We start from the raw sequence: 16,681 nt of genomic DNA, 5'->3' as shown, positions 1-16,681 counted from the left end.
ATGAATGTAATCTCAGAACTCAGGTGTGCAGGCAGGAAGATAGCATATTCAGAGGCAATCTGAGTTACATAGAAATATCCTGCGTCAAAAGCCGGGTGCCAGTGGCTCACACCTGTAATCCTAGCGACTAAGAATGCTGAGATTTGAGGATCACAGTTCAAAGCCAGCCCAGGGAGTAAAGTCTGTGAGACTCTTAATTCCAATAAACCATGAGAAAACCAGAAGTAGCACTATGGATCAAGTGGAAGAGTGCTCTCCTTGAGTTGAAGAGCTGAGGTACAGCACCCAGGCCTGGAGTTCAAGCCCCACAACCAACAACAACAACAAAAAAAGATGCTGTCTCAAGACAAAACAAAGCATAATAGAAGACCTGAGTAGCCTCTTCACCAAAGAATATATAGATATCCAACGGATGGGAGAATGTACAATATCATCTCATTAGGCAAATGTAAATTAAAAAGAACAAGTCATTACTATACATTCTTATAATGGCCAAAATGCACAAAACAGTCACCACTAGATAATGTTGAGATGAATAAGAGTAACTCTTGTTTATTTAGGGCTGGTAAGGGAATGGGAGAGCAGTTTTGAAGACATTTTGTTTCTTACAAGATAAACCATTGTCTTAGTTTTTATCCCAACAATTGTGTTCCTTGGTATTTATTCTAATGATCTATGAATAAATTTTGACACAAAATTATGTACAATGATGTTTATGGCAATTTTGTAATTATTTGCAAAAAGTTTTAAGCTGACAAGATATCCGTAAAGAAGTGAATAAATAAACTGTCAGGTACCTGGCAACAGAACTTTTTTTTGGTGGGTTCTGGGACTTGAACACAGGACTTGGGCACCGTCTGCAAGCTCTTTTGTTCCTGTCTCTGTCACTTTGAGCCACAGTGCTACTTTCCAGTTAATAATCCCATCAATTTTCCTGCCCTGGCTGGCTTTGAACAGCAATCCTAAGAACTCAGCATCCTGAGCCGCCATCAACTGGCTTTGAACTATCTTGAAGACAGCAAATGATTATGTTTATGAATACGTGAAATAGGCAATCCCTTGATTTTCAATTATATATTGAAAAGGGAAAATATACATCCACCATGAAAAGCTTAGTGTTTGTCAGGACATCAAGGGGAAGGAGGAAGAATAAATAGGTAGAGCATCAAAGATTTTTAGGGCGTTCAAATTAGTCTTCATTATGTCATCATAGTGGATACATATAGGTGAATTTTTGCCAAAACCTATAGTCAGTGCAACACGTAGTGTGAAAGCTAAAAAGTCAATCTATTCAAATGATGAAGGAAAATACAATAAGTAGTTAAAAACTAAAATAAACTTTTTAATTGTATTCACTCATGTATTGTTTTCATTAGTAATCTCTCAATCACTCCCTTTCTCTCCTTCTCTTTCTCTTTCTCTCTCTGTCTCTGTCTGCCTGTGTGTCTCTCCTTCTCTTTCTATCTTTCTCTTTCTTTCTCTGTCTCTGTCTCTCTGTCTCTCTGCCTGTCTCTCTGTCTCTCTCTCTCTCGTGGCCAGTCTTGGGACTTAATGTCAGGGCCTGGACAATATCCCTGAGCTTCTTTTCTGTGAGGCTAGCATTGTACCACTTGAGCCACAGAGACACTTCTGGCTTTTTCTGTCTATGTGGTACTGAGGAATCAAATACAGGGCTTCACACATGCTAAACAACCACTCTACCACTAAGCCACATTAACAACCCCTGCACCTGCTTTTTATTAAATTTGGTCTGAGACTGGGACTTGAACATAATACCTAATCTCATTAGCTAGCACTCTACCAACTAAGCTGCATCTCTAACCTCTTCATTACTAATTCATCTGAACATCACAAAGGATTCTATAGTTTTTTTAAGGCCAATATAAAGTGACAACTTGATTTTTGTTTCCTTTTTGCATTGAAAATACTTCTTTCTGATCCCAGCACTGGTGGTGGTTCAAGCCTATAAAACTACCTACTCAGAAGTCTGAGGCATAAGGATCACAGTTCAAAGCCAGCCCAGGCAGAAAAGTCTATGAGACCCCTATCTCCTAGTAAGCACTAGAAAATTGGAAGTAAACTGTGGCACAAAGTGGTAGAGTATAAGCCTTGAGCCAAAACGCTCAAGGACAGTGCTCAGGTCCTGAATTCAAACCTCATTTGCTTCTAAAAAGAAAAGAAAAGAAAAAAATAAAATAAGACAAAAGAAAGAAAGGAAGAAAGAAAGGAAGAAAGAAAGGAAGAAAGAAAGGGAGGAAAGTAAGAAAGGAAGAAGAAAATAAAATACTGCTTTCTGATATTAATACTTAGACCTGTTCAAGAAATCTCAAATCATCTCAAATAAAACTGTCTACTCTAAAAATGGACATGTAGTCATTGAGCACATTTGTACTCAAGCAATATCTTGAGGTATAATAAATATTTGCAAAAAGGTTATTATAAACTTATAGACCATTGGGAGAAGATCTTCACTAGCCATACAATGGACAAGGGTCTGATACACTTGGAACTCAAAAAAACGAAATCCCCCAACAACAAATCCTCAAAGAAACAACTGCCTGATAAATAAGTGGGCTAAAAACTTAAAGAGAAGCTTCTCTGAAGAGGAAATAAGAATGGCAGAAAGACACATGAAGAAATGCTCAACCTCTCTAACCATAAACAAAAAAAAAATGAAAATCAAAACAACATTGAGATTCCAGCTCACCCCAGTTAGAATGGCTATAATCAAGAACTCTAATAACAACAGATGCTGGAGGGGATGTGGACAGAAGGGAACCCTATTTCATTGTTGGTGGCAATGTAAACTTGTTCAACCACTTTGTAAAGCAGTATGGAGGTTCATCAAAAGAGTCCACATAGAGCTCCCTGTTTATCATGGTATTATTTACCATAGCTAAGATGTGAAACCAACCCACATGCCCCTCAGTAGATGAATAGATCAAGAAAATGTGAAAGAGATAGATAGATAGATAGATAGATAGATAGATAGATAGATAGATAGATAGATAGATATACATATAGATATAAAAATGGAATTCTATGCCTCCATCAGAAAGAATGACATCACACTATTTGTTAGAAAATGGAAAGACTTGGAAAAGATTATATTAAATAAAGTAAGCCAGGCCCAAAGAAACATAGGTTCCATGGTGTCTCTTATTTGCAGTAGCTAGTACACATGTAAGAAAAGAGAAAAGGCCAAAAGTCATGTATGTATGACCATATAAGATGATGTTAAGCAAAATGAACCCCAAGATAAGGACACAAATATCTTTCTTGCTATTGTTTCTAACGTGTTTATAATGTACCATCTGATTGCTTTTTGTTGCTTTGTATGTTCCTCTCCCATGGTATAACCCCTATTTTCACTGTATTTGATGTTGGTGCCCTGTATCTTGTCCTTTTGTATATACACTTCTCTAATTCGGGGAGGGTAAGGAAAAAAAAATCCTTAAATAAGGATACAGGTGGACCCATTTTAACAATGAGATGTACAAAACACTATGTTGAAAATGAACTTACAACTTCAGGTGTGGGGGGGTAGTTGTGGAGGTGGGAGGGAAGGGATGGTAGGGGGAAAACAAAGAAGGAGGCAACAATGCTCAATAGGAAATATATTCATTACCTTGTTCATGTAACTAACTCCTCTGTACAGCATTTTTACAATAAAAAATGTACAAAAGAACTTATAGACAAACTCTATAAAAACTAAATATCCAATGTGGAAAAGTAGATGAGAAAACAAATAGCCTACTTTGGATAGTCAGAAATTCAGAGAGTAGAGCAACTTAGTAAAAATCGATGTTTTATCCCAAATAGTTAATATGTCTAACAAAATCTTGAAAAACAAATTATAAATTAGTAGTTAGAGTTCCAAATGTATAAAAGAGTTTTAAAATTAGTTTTGGAGACATTAAATATTATTTGTTCCTTGTTATAACAATGTCCTACAGATTATTTTTCAATAATGCTAGCGAAAGACGGCGCCAGTGGCTCACGCCTATAATCCTAGCTACTCAGGAGGCTGAGATCTGAGGATCAGGGTTCAAAGACAGCCCGGCAGGAAAGTCCATGAGACTCTTATCTCCAATAAACCACCAGATAACTGGAAGTGGCGCTGTAGCTCAAGTGGTAGAGCGCTCGCCTTGAGCTGAAGAGCGCAGCAACAGCACCCAGGCCCAGAGTTCAAGCCCACAACCGACAATAATAATAATAATAATAATGCTAGATAAATATTACTAGAGTCATAATGTGGAAATGTCTGGCCAAACACTTTGAAGCTATCTTCTCTACTTCAGTTATTAATCAAAAGAATACTAACTAGTGCTTTCCTAATATAAAATAGAGAAGGATATAAAATTACTATAGCTTTATTCTGCATTATTGATCAGATACATAATAGAATTATAATAAAATCTATAATAATAATAGAAAAATCTATAATAATAATAAACCTATAATAAAATCTATAATAATAATAGAACATAGTAAAATTACTGGTTGTAATTATTCTGAACTCTTTTCATAAGTATTTTTTCAAACAAAGTGAGTACTTGTCCCTTTATATTTCTAAACCAAACATGATATTGTAAAATAAAAACAAATATTTTTTGTTTATTTTTTAATTCAGCTTTTATTTAAGTTGAAAACAATAGAATTAAGTGATCTAAAAACTGTTTGATGCCTCTATATTTTTAATATGCCTACAAATTTTATGAAGGTATTTTTGAAATATAAGTATTAAGTTTACTTGTATATTTGTTTCATTCTGTTAAATTTTAAGTAGATGTCAGTGTTATTACATAATGTTCAGACTCACATTATAAAGATTTTTCTTTCTTTTATGTATAATATCCTACCTACTTAAACATAATTATTATACTTTCTCTGAAGCACAGGGAAAAATGTACTGTGAAAATGTCAAGACTATCAATGATATAGAGTGGATTGTTTGTGTAGGAAGGTCAATCACACAATAGTCTCTAGTTTGCAAACTGTATTTAAAAGTAATGGACAAGGTAGAGTGAAAACAAGCATATTTCTGTGGAAATGAAGAAATGTCAAATGTTACATTTGTCAATTGTTCATATATAGAGTTATCTAAACAGCCATTCACAGAGTCTGAATTTTCCAAGGTAAAATATGCTATACAAGCAACTTGCCCTTGTTGAGGAGTTCTTTCTTAGCTCATCAGTTTCAAACAACATAAGTTCAATTAACTTTTATACTTTTTTGCATGTGCAGAGTTTTGTCTATAATGTATGCATTCAGTTGTTGGTATGATTTATTTATAGCAAATAAGAATCTCAATTTAGAAATATTATTGACATGCTACCGAATGGATTTGTAATTTAAATCTATTGGTAAAGGGAGATTTTTGCTGTGGCAATTCAGGTATGCATTCAAAAGCTCAAATTGCTTACAGATCTGAAATGCAATTCGTATGCACAGATAGTAACTGGTATATTAAGAATGTTCTATTACTTTAGGCACCTCATTTATTTATATTAGATCTAGTACAGTAATCTTCCAAGCAGAGCTCCTTAGAGTCTTGTTATTAGCAAAATGGAGCTCTAAAATGAAAGAATCTAATTGAGAATCTTACATCCAAAATATTTGCCCCCATATTCCCTAATTATTAAAAAAAAAGGCCAGAGCAAGTATCACCTCTTATTATTAATCATCAAGATAAGTCCTTAACATATTGGGAAAATCAGATTACATTGCATAATGGATTAAAAATATAGAAAGCTACTCATCCAAAATACCATATTCCTTAAAAGAGTTTATATGTTAGCAATCATTTCACCAGTCTACAAGATTCTTTCTTGCAGTATTGACAATGGTCATGAAGAACCACACAATATTGCATGATCAAACCCATCCATCATAATGTAATACATTACTAAAGTCTGCAATGCATTCATTTTCAAATTAAAACACTTTCCACCTTAAATAGGTTAATTAGGATACAACACCATGGTTTATTAAAGGACATGTGTACACATTTTGTTCAAGCAATTAAGTAGCTGCTATTTTTAGATGAACATGCAAATGTATTAAGCAAAGGTTCTCTGATAAGTACATGCATTGCACAACATTTACTCCAAATCATTCTTACATTTTCTCATTCATTCTAGTTCTCTTCAAATCTAGCTCCACAGATACTCTGTGCTTTGTTAGTGATATTAAAACATTGTGAAATCATTTTGGAAATATGAGCTATTTTTGTTTAGATATTGTGAAATGTACACTCAGAACATGCTGAGCTCTGAGTCTAATTTATAAGGAAAGGAGAAAAGGAGAATTTGGAGGAAAATGGGAGCTATCTAGGAAGGACAATCATACCATCTGATTTATTAGCAGAGGTACAGAGTAGGGTGGTTTCCTCAGAATACCGAAGAGTGGCTTCCTCTGCTCTCAAGAGAGGCTTAAGGAAAATCAGAATTTTAAGCTTCTTGGGTTAACTCTAAACCACTCAGATGGCCATAGCAACTTTCTTATTGGGTTAAATTGATTTGATAAAATAATATAAAATCTCTTTCTCGGTAGTGTGGGTGTGTGTGGGGGGTAGTATTTTGTTTGATTGCTTATCTATATTCCCAGTTTCAGTCAAAACTATTTTGACATTTTACATAATCATAATCCTCATGACAAATAGTTTACTGAGCTTTGCTTCAAGTGTCTCTTTCTACAAGGAGCCACTGTTGGATATCCAATGAATTGGAAACGCCATAACTAGCTACAGTTCACTAGTAAGACCTTTACTATGAGCAAACAAGTCAGTGCTTGGATCAAAGCCAAGGGAATAATGGTTGTACAATTTCCTACAGCCAGCACGGAGGTCTTATTCCATTTCCCACAACTCTTATCTTACTATTTAAATTAGCAACTTGAAATATAGATACTGGATTTAACTTGTGCCATCTTGGCATCTTGGTGGTTGATGGGGAAAACTGAAGACTTCCGAAAACTCTTAGAGGTGAAATTCATTTCGCTTCCTCCTACTTCTAGGTGATAGGTGCCTAAATTACTGGAAGCAGATGGGGCAGCGACTTAGACAATGTTACCAGTCCTATCTGACCTGACCATGAACTTGAGAGCTCCATGTGACCCTTCCCCTAACCATGACCCCATTTAGGCATCTGTATCTCTGCCAGCCTGTGCCGCGCACGCCTTGCGCTTCCTGCCTCTCCTCCAGTCACGATGGAATCCCTCTTCAACTCTCCGTTAGAATTGATCTGGTTTGTTGCAATTGCTTTCTGCCCTTTCTTTACTACTCTTAGGGCTATACTGGAACAGTATGAAGTGTGGTAAAAGCTATTTTTTTTTAATCTGAGAGGAGTGTGTCACATGTATCCACTCACATTCTCTGGCTTTCTAGTAAAGGCTCCTGATTCAGCCTCTCAAAATGCGGCTTCTCTTTATCTCATAACTGAATTCCCATACAACACTCTCTATTCAGTCATTACTGAGTCAGAAAAACACCAAGTACCACACAGTTTAACAGGAGTTGAATGAAAATATAAGAGGATTACAGTGAGGTAACAGGTAGTAAATGCGGAGATGGTTCTCCCCCACAGAAGTGGAGGAACAAAGAATTCAGACTTGTTTTCCTTATTATCTTTGATTCCAACAAATGCTTTCAACAAACTGACACTCTCTACTTTTTTCTACTTTATAAAACAAATGACTTCGAAATATTGGTTTATAAAATGACAACTTCTTATTGAGTATGTAAGAACCTGAAAGATGTAGGGAAGGGAACCAAGAAACCATCATAAGAACTTACCTGGGTCTATTCCATTCTTTTTCACTTCCTTGCTGCTGCTAGAGTGCAGAGCTGTATATGAAAATGCAAATGAGTTGCAAACAACAAGGAAAGCTAAGGTTGCTTTCTCTTGCCTTTCAACACATTATAATACTTAAAAAAAAGATCCTGAAAGGAAACAGGACAGAAACAAGCAAATTTATTTTATTTTTGTTGCACTTAAGGACTTAAGCCTAACATCTAAGAAGTGAACACAGAAGGATGTAAAAGAGAATAGTCCAATGATTAGAACACTCTTCCCCTTTCCCACCCCATTTGTTAGATGGAGAAATCTAGTTTGGTTTAACTGGAGATAAGGAAAAACGCAAAACTTATTAGTTGCATAGTAAATGCTTTGTGTCAGTGACTGAAAGAAGAGTAAACCATATTTCATGACTGTACCATGATTGTGTAAGAATTAGATATAAGGTTGTTGAACTCACTAGTATATATTTTAAGTAAAAAGTTGGGGAAGAAGAGGAGAATTTGGAGACATGAAAATATGTTCAAGAGTAATTTATGTACAATCATTTACTAAAACCCACTATTTTGATCTTGATTTACTCCAAATAATATGCAACTGTTTAGCATAATAAACATGATTTGAGGACTAAAAAAACATTGTCTTTTCATTTTTGAATCATACAGTCTGAATAAATGGGTGTAATGCAAACAGCAAATGCAAACATCAGTGCAAGCTTTCATGCATTAGCAATATATAAATGCTTAAGTCAAAGATGTGGGAAGATTGGTTAATGTAAAAGTTTGTAAAGTTAAGAAACACTGGTCAACTGAGTACTACCCTTCTAGGTAGAAAATAAAGAGTTGGGAAGAACATTGGATGATAGGATATATGATTTAATTTTGGAGAAATCAGATATGATGTTAGAAATTTTGCTCAAAACCAGATTATGAAGATACATGGTTTGCTGGATGATTTTGTGTATAAATATGAAGTCCCACATTCAAAGGCAAATGAAGATAATTGATCCAAAAATATCAGTTAGAAATCTCTTAGAGTTGATATGCAGCCAGCACAGTCAAAATGATTCTCTCTTCTGAGGTTTATGGTTATCTATGCTCCTTGATTTAATCACAAAGCTTTCAAAGTAGAAAAGTACCATTTATTTACAAGTATATGCTACATCATTTCACTAGGTCACTATGTATACATTTCCTCCTCCGCCCACCCACTTTTTCTGTTTGGTATGGAGCTTGAACTCAAAGCCTGGGTGTTGTCTCTGAGCTCTTTTACTTAAGGCTAGTTTTCTACCACAACGCCACAGGGCCACAGAGCCATTTCTGGTTTTCTGATAGTTAATTGGAGATGAATCTCATGGACTTTCCTGCCCTCGCTGGTACCTGTCAGATCTCACCCTCCTAAATAACTATGATTACAGGTATAAGCCACCAGTGCCTGCCTGATATATACTGTTCCATAATAGAAATTGTAAAAAAAAAAAGTCAAAACATATATGTATGATGAGCAAACTAATAATGAACTACATTACCTTCCCACTGCCACACAAACTTTTTCCAACACAAGGGACAAAAGCTATTTGTCAAATACTAGTATTTCATTTATGGACATGTTTCCCATGGCTACTTCCAAAAATATTCACATCAGTAAGAAGCTCTTACCTACATATCTAACAGATATATAGTATATCTATTAGAATGATTAAAGTACAAAACAACAAAATCACCAAATTCTGATAAATATATGGAACAATAAGACATCTATTTAATTGTTGGACAGATCCAAATATACAGAGGTGTGCTGGAGAACAGACATTTTTGTTTGTTTGTTTGTTTGCTGTTGTTATTTTTAAAAGTAAACCTATTACCACAAGTCCCAGTGAACATTCTCAATGAAATTTACTTGTTAGTTGAAAACTTACACCAATTTTATACAGTTGTCTTATTTTGTTTCCGTTAGAAAAAAATGTATCTGCAGTTGAATTAACACTGTTCATTTATACAATAGCATAATATTTAAAAAAAATGAACTAACAAAGTATGAAAAAAATGCTGAAATTTGTATATATACTGTTAAATAAAACAAATCACTCAGTAAAATCTACTAAGTATCTACCAAGTATCATTACACATTCTATGACTTCAATTCTGGAAAATGAATACAATGGACACAGTAAAATATTCAAAGTTTTTCAGGAGTTCAGAGGAAGGATTAATGTAGGGTCATAGGTCAGTTTTAGAGTAGTAGAAATGTTATGTGTATTTTAGATATTTGTTATGCATTTATTAAAACCTCTATAATAAATAATACCAAGAGTATAGAAGGAATGTTAGTTAATAATCATTCAATTGCAACAAAGAATAATAGAAGACATTAACAAGAGGAAAAATTGGCAAGGGTGGTAGAGTGGCGTGGGGAGAAAGGAATACAAAAAAATGCTTTTCTTATTTTTCTGTAAAAATAGTCTCCATGTGCCATGACTATCTGAAACGCATTAGCCATTTTGGCCTTAAAATTGTGTTGGTCTGGCATTATGGTTTACTACTGGGTCATGTGTCACATTACTTTTGCCAGCAGGGTGAAAATTAATATCTTCCAAGCACATGTTACATTAATATGTTTAGAAAAGTAAGTACACTGTCATCCCAACATTCCCATCTGATTCATTCTCATCTGATTCATATCCAGGCCTGATTCATCATCTTCCATTAACCATACAGAAAATCACGATCCAATTTCTCTCACTTACAAGTGATGGTGAGTGGAAGATAGATGAACAATACTCATTAAGGTAGCATTCAAGAAAGAATTCTAATGGACAGGAAACAAAACAACAGAAGAAGTCTTATATGAACATATCTATGGTCATAGCAAAACAATTCTAAATTGAAATAATCAGCGATTATGGCAGCAATTGTGTGTACATATCTTCTGAGGCTCAGGGAGAGATTGGATATGTTGATATTTGGTTAAAATAAGAAACTGAAGGTATAGCAAACAAATCATTTTACATAGTACAGATGATTCTCTTCCTATGTTATGTATACTCTATGAAATCAACCATACCTGTATATGCCCACTCAAACTTGCACATACATGGTGTGCAAGAAAACATCAAAGGTAATTTTATGGAGAACACAATTTATTTCGTTGACAATAGAAACAATACAAATATAGAGAACTACTTTTTAATCTCTTTTTAAAAATAAAATCTGATACTCTAGGTTTCAGCCTCCTGAGTTGCTGTGATTACAGCCATGAGGCACTGGTACCCAGGAGTTCTTCCTATTGGGTTAATATACAATTGGCTTACAGAGACTTGTATAACCTCAGTTCATTGGGTTAAGTCCATTGGAAATCAGCTGTCATATTCACCCATGACTTTATTTTCTTTGCTAACTTCACAATTTGAACTCAGGATATCTCCATATCTCCAATCCCTTTTGCACTGCTTAGTTTTGAGTGTGGGTCTTATCTTTTGTCTGGGACCCCCCTGGACTACCATCTTCCTATCTGTGCTTCCCATGTAGCTGTCTGACAACTGTGTGCCACTACCCCAGCCTATTTTTGCTGAGAAGTTAAGAACTTTTTGCCCATGTTGGCCTAGTGCCATGATTCACTTCTGATTTCTGCCACCAACAGAAAAAACTGCTTGTTTATGCACCCACAAATTGCTATGCAATGTCCCCCAAATGTCCACCAGTAAGAAAGCAACTTTGGCTGTATTAGAGATAATAAAAATAGATTCTTACATATTAAAGAATTTTGCAGGGCATTGCAATAGGCTTGGCTCCCTGAAGTGATTAAGCCAATAATCTTAAGTCTGGCCACTCACCAACCTCTGTGTATATTTGTGATGACCTTAAAATTATAACATATACTATATTTTGGAACTTAAAAAGAATTTATATACGTGTAAGGAGAGTAATTCCAATTATTTTCACTTGTCCCATGCCTGTTTTTGAAGGAAACAGGAAATCCTGTTTCTACTACTTGTTGTTCTCCTCCTCTGAAAGCAAATTGCACAGCAGGTACAGAGTTTTGAACCTTCCATGTGCTGGGATCGGGTATTTGGTTACACTAGAGAAGTTTGTTCCCATTAATTGCTACTTAATTCTGTTTTATTTGTGATGCCATGTAAATATTGTATGTCCTATAAATTTGTCTTAATTAGATTATTTAAAAATCTTAAGTAAAGTTTATGTTGAATATTATATATTTTATGCAGGAATTAATTCTAGGAGAAAATATTCAGAAAGCTGTATCTGTTTACTTATTTCTGAAAGTTTATGTTTTATTGATCTGAAATGTTTCTGTTCTAGGCGAGAAGGGTACTAGAAAGCTACTTCAAGTAGAACTCATGTTTTAAAAACATGGAGAATACTTCAATAAAGCAGTACTATTGCTGTGGTTTACGGAGTATATGACAGGAAGAAAGAGCCCCCTAATGGTTCTGTGTCTGTAAAACCAGAAGAGGCTGCTGTTTTTGACTTCTTGCTTCAGGTTGGTGGAAATGAATAATCAGGATGAACATCTAACACTATGCCAGTAAATGGGAAATTGAATGAAAGACCAACTAGAGATATCTAGTATGCACAAAAGGTGAGAATGGCTGAGGTAACTTAGTTATATAAACAGGAAGGCTTCGAACACTGAATGACCTTCTGTGTTTCACTTCCTCAGTCCTGCTTGCTGAGGAGCAGTGACATGAGAAGTAGGAGACAAATTAATTAACTAGCTAGAAAGTGGGAAATTTTATTTAGAAAGGAAATTTCTCTGTCTCCAATCATGGAACATTTCCTATTAGGTCGACAGTGAATCAAAGTCCTTGTAAGAGAAATTATATAATGTGTAAGAAATCAATAGAAAAGAAATAACGGTGAGAGGAAGTGAAGGAGACTGTACAGATAAGGAGCTTATACATACGTAATTTGGAACTCATTTAAAAAGAACATGGTAATTTTTTAATAGAAAAATTGAAGCTTTGACATTTAGATACTCTCAGTGTCTATATAAACTCATGACAAATTCTCCTGAGGCACTGAAAACACACTGAGTACCAGTGTGCTATATGGATAACTCCATACAACCAGCACAAGTAAGTACTCTAAGAGAACTTTGACATGGAAGCAGGTAGACACTTGCATCATTGTGACATAAGTGATAAATAGTTTTGTGCATTAAATTAAAAATGAAGAGACATTTAAAATTAAGTTCTGTCTTTTAATGGAATAAGGTAGATTATAAAATAAAATGATAAGCTAAAGATCCATTTAACCAGGTTACACATAGTGTAATAAATACAGTTTATCTAATGAATTAATAATCATAGGTATAATAGAGTTGAAGCAAATGTGTGGATACCACATTGCTACCACATATACAAAATAATCTTCTATTGTGCCTTCTTGGAGAGTTTTGCATTTGTTTATGGAACAGAATGTTCAAAAACATATATAGAAACTTTGTTCCAGTGACTTAAAGAGAAAGTGTATAAATTCCTTTGTGAGCATATATACACATATGTGCATACATATTAGACACTGTAATTTTCAATTTTTGTAATACATTCATTGTATTGTATCATTTGCAACCATAGTAACATCTAAGTAATCATAATATTTACATTTTTAAAGAAATATTGAAATATTTGACCGTGGACAAAATTCAGGGCATAAAGAATTGCAATTTGCACATATGTATTGTATTTTCAATTAAAGCAAGGATAAGCTAAAGACACACATAAACAACAGAGAATATACAATGCTGTGAACTTCAGACATATTGTCTCTAAGAGGATTGGTTATCATGTTCTTATTTTACAATTTGAAAACCATCTTTCAAAGTTTTGTTAACTTATAGATATAAAGACCAGTGTGTTTTCTGAAATAGAGGAATGACTCAGGGAACTTTACTCACCAAGGCAGCCACAGAAGCAATCTGGTAAACTGTTTCCTCATTGAGGCAAAGTGAATAAACACACAAAGCAATGTCTGATATTGTTTTAATTCCAGTGAGCATGGACACAATCCCTTTGTCACAATGTCCTTCCCTTTGCAGTTGATTATTTGTGACCCATAAAACTAAAGTGATCAACTCCATGCATTCTGTATTACCTCAGCCCAGGGTTCTATCCCATCCCAATCGTTTCCTCATAAATGAATTATTTTAAGCCCGTTTCCACAAAAGTGTTAATGTGGGGAAGATCCGGTACATGGAGCCTGCAACTTCGCGTACTGTCACTGGCACTTTAACATTAATTGATACCTCTGCAGCTCAGCAATCAACTCCTGACTAGCTAGGCATCTCCAGAGTCATATTTCCCTGCCTTAGCTCTGTACATTCTGATGAACAAATGCCAGCCAGCCACTGCCATAACAAGAGGGCAGTTTAAAATCACATCACTTAGGTCACATCAACCTTAATGCTGGAAAGTCAAGACTGCAGTCAGAAGAGATTTTTTTTTGGTGGGAGGGGGGGAAATTCAGCCACTGAAAAAGCAGATAAGAGCTTCTATGTTCACATGAAATATAGCAGTTGACAAGGATGGAGAAACAGCTCTTTCTTAATAGGCTATTATTTCCCAAAGTTGTTTAACAGCTAAAATATTATTTTTGAACACGCTTAATATTGTCACCAAAATGCTCATACTGTTTTTAATACAGATTTTGCCTCTTTCCATTCTTTTTCATTTGGAGTATTTAAAAGAAAATATGTATGTACCTTAAGGTATGCAAAAGCAAGTATATTCACACACATAGGAACTCCTGCATTTCTACATTCTCATGCTTGTATGCAGTATTGAATTTAATATATCACAGCAAACTCAGTTTAATAAAAGCATGCAAAGGTACAATGTATTCTACTCTGAATAACTAATAAGAAAGCCAGAGATAAAGAAAAATGCAGTTGCCATACCTGGAGCTGGAAACTGTTTCTGTGTAAAGCTGAATGAGCAGGGGCTGGAAGAACACTTGCTTTTTTTGGGTTTTGTTTTCTTTTCAAAATCCACTTTAATAATGGAAGAGTGAGTTGAGCTATTCCAAGGTGAAGTCTGTTATTTCTTGCTGTGTCTCAGAGCTGACATCCTTTTGTAAAGGAAAAGGCAGCTCAGTAAGTTGTTGACTGAGAGAGCTAGGAAGCAAGATTAACCGGCACCAGCAGTCAAACAGTGATGCTATAGAATGTGCACTGCCTCCCTCCCTCCCTCCCTCCTTCTCTCTCTCTCTCTCTCTCCTTTCTCCTCCTTCCCTCTCTCTGTCTCTGTCTCTCTCTCTTCTTTTTTTCCACCCTAATGCTCACTCAGCTCTGAGTCTCAGCTCCTGCTGCTGCTGATAATCAATCTAGCCTGTCTGAAGCTAATAGTCTTCTATTTAACCAGCCAATCAATAGCAAGAATTCTACTGTTAGTCCCAAGGGTCTTTTCTAAGAGTGGTACAAACAATAAGACTTTTGCCAGCAGTTGAGCCAAGTATTTTTCATTATTTTATCTCTCTTAGCGATAAGCTTAGAGTGAGCACAGGCTAAAAGTAAGCTTAGTGTAGCTGTGGGGTACTGTCTTTTAAAAATCCACCCTTTATTTTCCAATTTGTATTGTTTCAGTTTTACATTTTCATATATTTTCTCTGATTATTTAAAAATGCTGCAGAATTATGATATGTGATGAAAGCTTTCTTCACTCCAACATATGCAAAAAAATACCAGCCAAACAGGCTTTTGCCAGAAACAGCAATGTGTAGCTCTGTCCAATTAAAGAACACCCGATATTGTTGAGTGATATTAAGTTAATCATCTGTTTCAGAAACACTGTCATCAATATTGCTCTTTCTTGTGAGAAATGAGTAATGATGTTTGTGAAAAGATTTTTTTGAACCAGTGTCTGAATCAGACTTCAGGGTACAAAACATCTTTCAATTTTTAAAACCTAAGTCTATAAAAAGGATTTCTGAATGTATCAAGTGGAGCATTTCACACCTGAGTCAACTCTTCAAGGTTAAGAAGATTTTCTTCTTAAAGTGACAGTTTCATTGCTCGACGACTGTGACTGATTTTAATCAAGAAAGTACAAGGAAAACCATTGAAGACCAGACTGGCTTTTATTTACTAGTCTGGAGAGGGAGAAAAGAAGAATAAAAAGAAGGAGGAAGATGAGGAATGGGGGGGCAAACCTTGGATGAGTAGATTCTCTCCGACACTAATTAGAGTTGCTTGCTCTCTTCACTTCACAGCCTTTTTGTGACTTTCCTTGTGTGCTAATGCATTATTGCACCTTTCAAAGAAAATATAAATGAATGCCTAAGCACACTTGTATAACCTATAGGCCTTGAATTTCATGCACTACTTCCATCTTTCAACATTGCGGGATACAATTTGAAACACATGCTATTGCATCTTCTAAGTAAAATTTCAAAATGGCATGAAATATACACTCTTGTAGAGTTAAGCTCAATTGCGAGTCAGATTAGGAAGTATTAGAACAACTCGAGAGAATTTTCTGGATTTAACAGATTTAATTCAGTGAATATTTTCTTTTCTTCTCTTTGATTTTATTTATTTAATTTTTTGAGCAATGTCTTGTATCAGACCTGTTACTCTCAGCACTAAATAGGCAATTCAATAAGAGAGAAACAGGCTTCTTGGTATTAATTTTCCCTGCTATGGGTAGTCATTCAGGAGCTTTTGGCTTGGTAAATAGATAATGAATTCTCAAGTAAGAGAAATATAGGAAAGAATGGTTAGTTGCCTTTTTTAGAAGTAGTCCAAAAAACAATGTATATGTTATATGTTATATATGAGTATATATATATATATATATATATATACATATATATATATATATATATATCTTATAATGTCTTTTGGGGAAACAAAAAGAAGTTGTGGAAGCA

The 16,681-nt window shown here is 34.9% G+C and overlaps 1 long non-coding RNA gene across 1 annotated transcript; it reads right to left on the bottom strand.

The window, feature by feature from the left end:
• Positions 1–242: 242 nt before the first annotated feature.
• On the bottom strand, positions 243–14,932 carry LOC122100805. The gene is made up of 3 exons (XR_006146260.1): positions 14,766–14,932; positions 11,443–11,444; positions 243–254 (listed from the first exon to the last, which is right to left on the bottom strand). It is a non-coding gene; the product is annotated as an uncharacterized LOC122100805 (long non-coding RNA).
• Between the last annotated feature and the right edge of the window lie 1,749 nt (positions 14,933–16,681).

Source organism: Dipodomys spectabilis, unplaced genomic scaffold (genome assembly GCF_019054845.1).
Source record: "Dipodomys spectabilis isolate Male_0828 unplaced genomic scaffold, ASM1905484v1 ptg000606l, whole genome shotgun sequence".
NCBI classification, from domain to species: Eukaryota; Metazoa; Chordata; class Mammalia; order Rodentia; family Heteromyidae; genus Dipodomys; species Dipodomys spectabilis.
This window is presented reverse-complemented; position numbering and strand designations above follow the sequence as displayed.